The sequence below is a fragment of the Amblyomma mixtum genome, chromosome 7, assembly GCF_055824585.1.
Source record: "Amblyomma mixtum isolate Tamu chromosome 7, ASM5582458v1, whole genome shotgun sequence".
Taxonomy (NCBI): Eukaryota; Metazoa; Arthropoda; class Arachnida; order Ixodida; family Ixodidae; genus Amblyomma; species Amblyomma mixtum.
In genome coordinates this window covers 80,846,716-80,850,649 of record NC_143018.1, presented here as the reverse complement: position 1 = coordinate 80,850,649, position 3,934 = coordinate 80,846,716, and the positions used below count along the sequence as shown (strand labels likewise).

General features: G+C 47.3%; 1 pseudogene; it reads right to left on the bottom strand.

The window, feature by feature from the left end:
- Positions 1–439, bottom strand: part of LOC149336618 (uncharacterized) — a 5,183-nt pseudogene extending 4,744 nt beyond the window's left edge.
- Between the last annotated feature and the right edge of the window lie 3,495 nt (positions 440–3,934).

Below are 3,934 nucleotides of genomic sequence, written 5' to 3'. Positions count from 1 at the left end.
GTCCCAGTCCCACTTGGTCGTTGAAGGTAAAATGGGCGATGCGCAGGAGGTAGAACAGCTTGAGTTGCGGAGCGTATACAGAATCGCGCGAGAACTTTCACTTTTTCACTGCTGCGACATACCTAGGGAAAGGAACAAGAAGGAATAGTACGGGGTGCGTGTTAGGCCACACCTCCTATTGCAGACTTAAACTGGGTAGGAACAGCATGTACTCTTTCGTAAAACAGTGCGAAAACGACAAGCACATGAACGGACAGATAGCAGCGACACTAAATTCGACTAAACCAATTATTTCATCTCACCTGAAATAGATATTGACGCCGAACACATAGCTATAACGCGAACCGTGCACGAAAGGCTGGAGGCGTCTAATGCGTAAAAGACTCACACTGGGTCTCGCTAGAGCTGGGTTTTCAGCATTCAAGTCCTCCTTGGTCATTCAGTGTAAAGTGGACGCTATGCAGTGCGCTACAACTCCGTCACTAATCAGCCAGTTTAGCACTTAGACACCACCATTCGTATTAAAAAAGTCGCTGGTTCTTTGTTGCGCCCCGTACCACGCCCCCTCTCCCAAGATTGTATTGTGGCGCCACCATGCGGCAGCCACGAGGAACAAGGCTGCGCAGTGTGTCCTTTGTTCTTCATTTTTTTATTCAATACTGCCCGCCGCCTTTTGATAGCGAAAGCAGGAGCGGATATGTGACTTGCACAAATACACGACCTATAAAAGATAACAAACCACAAGAAAAGAAAAGAAATGGGTATACAGTGAAATTTCTGCGCAAGAAACCAGCTCAGAAACAAAAATAAAAAGCCCCGCATTTATGTACAGGGCAGAAAGCTTCAAAAACGTACTCTCGAAGATTGAAACCAAGTGCATAAAACTTACTGGCTTGATACGACTCCAGATAAGAATGCTTCGGAGGATGGCAGGATGGCACATCGCGAGTAAACAATAGTTATAGGCTGTCGTACTTGGAAAGAACGACATCTTATATGGATTGGTTTTGCACTGAGGGATTGCAGTTGCTTTGTCATGTTTGTTTCGTCTTTCATGTTCTATTATACTCCATATAAGCCTGAAATTCTTTTTTTTTTGTGAGGCAATTGTTGATGGCGAAGAACACTATCAAACGACGCATTTTTTGACGAGATTCAAAGGTGGGTAAACCGGAGCGGCTGGCAAGGTCAGATACCGACACCTGTCTTCAATAGGCATAGCATATAAGTCGCAGTGCTCCCCCCCCCCCCCCCTCCCAATTAGACTTCTAACGTCTCTATTCACATGTGGATCCCATACTAAATCCACACGGCGTTGTGGACAAGTAAATACTCTAGAGATAGCTAATATATCTTATTAAACACTACTAAACGAAGAGTGAAGGCGATAAAAAAATTGGTTGTGGTTTAGCTCTGGTTAAACCTGGAGGATCGCGAAAGCAACATTTGCGCGTAGCCATATATTGTTGCGTGAGCTACATTGCCCACAGTCTCGCCGTTTTGCGTGCTCTTGCACGACCATACTGCGCATGCGCGAAAAGCAAGTGACGTCACTTCGCACAGCTGGCATGCCGCTGGCCCCGGCACGCTAGCTGTGCGCCGTTACAGCGCATTGGAGAGCAGAGAGAGAGAGAGAGAGTCGGCAGTGGCGGCGGCACTGAACCCGCTAGCTATGCGCCGCTACTGCGCATGCGCAACTGGCGAGAGCGGTGACGGCACCTCTGAGTCACCCGCGCAGCGACTGCGGCGGTGCGCCAGCTGTGCGCCGTCACTGCTCCTCGCGCATGCGCAGTATGGCCTTTCCTCGGCTCCAAATGGCTCGGCTACTAGCGTAGTGTTGCTCTCGCAACAAAAATTATGGGGCAGCTTAACGCAACTTAAAGGTGCACTGAAGAGGAATCTGAACTCGCCTTTTTGCCGCGGGAACTCCATCTACACGTTCCAAGCATGCTTAGAAAGCATTTTCGGTGTACCTTTAACGACCAGCGGTTATCTAGCCTTCGCATTACATGCCTTACACAAGTTTATTTCTTCCTCTTGATGTCTCCTATGATGTCATTAGCCCGCGTTTGTTCCCTCACCCACATTTATGCTTCACCTTTAACGTCTCCAGTGAAATTTTTCACGCGAGCTTTTAGGACTGTGTGGTGGCCGTCTCATAAGACGCAGGTCGTGCTTTCAAGCGCAGTACTGACGAGACAATTTTCAGATCGCAAAGGAGCGAAAGAGGATTTTTGTTCGGGGGGGGGGGGGGGGGGGGGGGGGGGCTTAAGCATGTCGGCACTAAATGAAGGACGCGGTCAGCACTTTCGTGCGCTATCTTTACAATGCACCACTCAACGTAAACTTTCCATTCTGGGCAGGAAAAACGGGTTTTATGACTGTCTTGGTGCCTTGAAAACTTCTGTGGACACCTGGGCAGGTCGTGCGCTCGCGGAAAATGTGTAAACGCCTTTAGTCTACCTATTAGGGAGAGAGCCTTCGGGGTACGCTCCGTGCTCGTATCCGAGATTTCGAAACGGCGACTTTGGCTCAAAATCATCAGTGTCCAACCAAATGGGATTCTAGCATGAAAATTTCATAGGGCTCATATTAAGTGCAAAAAAAAATAAACCCGACAGAAGTCATATTTAACAGGGGGACCCAACCTGCCATATTAAGGGTTCGTAAATTTAGCACTCAGTTATTACAACACAGAATCGTTAGGAGCGAATGCTGTTCATTAAAGACTTTCTCTCTCTCTCGTATTCTTAATCGTTCAAAGAAAGCTTCCTCAACTTGTTGTCATAATAACGCTGCTAACCGGGAGCTGTGATAATAGCCTTTGGTGGTATCCTGCTATAGTGTTGTTCTGCTATATAGTGTATGAGGTGTTCAGTACCCTACAACAACATATGGGCTATGCGGCCTACTCATAATGAACGGCTCCAGATTCAGAAACCCGGGGCAACGTTCCCTGACGTCACACAGCACACGGGTGGTATGCTATTTCGCCTGCATCGAAGTGCGGCCGTTGCGGCCTGCTGACCCTTTGGGGGAACGGAACGATGCAAGGGCCTGCCTTGAGTGATTGGTTGTGCAGGTAGGGCGCCGTACATGCACATGATGCATTGCCCTGGCTTCTGTATGAACAGTAAATTACAATAAATTTGTGTGCAAAACAATACGTGATTAAATTACCGCATTGCTATACACATAACCACGAAACGAGAGAAAAGGGGGTAAGCTGTCCTCTTACCCATTACCTTTAAACGGAAGGGTATTTTGCCCACGCCTTGAAGTAGATTTCCATTACTAATGATATGGAATACTCATGGTTGGAACGGAAACAAATTCCCTCTTAAAATCAAACTATGTCAGTTATGAATATTTTAACCGTGGTTTTAGTCTTCTGTATTTGCTAAACTCAGGAACATCGGTGCCGAGTTTAAAAGCCTGCTCCCATTGCTCACTGAATCAGGTAAGTGTGCTTTGCAATGGGAATATGCCTCCGTTGCCAAGAGTAAGCATTCCGCATATTTAGCGATCGAGATTTGCTCTTGAACTCTGGCAGCCACGCTGCCCTTAAAAGAGACTCTGCAATAGATGACAGCTCACTCCCCTCTTACTGGCATAGAGGTTTATTGTTGTTTAGAGTGTACAGCGATTTTAACTAATGTGCAGAAATGAATATTGCTCGCTTTGTTTCATTCGTATTGGCTGACTGCCAGATCGATTGGCTACTGGGTCCACTCGCTATTCAGCAACTGAGCGCTAGAAACGACACCACTCAATCCCAATCCAGGCCGGATATTCCGCACCATGTCTTGAAGCTAGCAGGTGGTCTGCCACAGGGCCTGGGCTTCTTTCACTTCTTCCTCGGGAAGGAGGCAGACAGAGTTATTTTCTCACAAACATCATTAAAATGTGACGTCAACAGTTAGGTTACACTGAG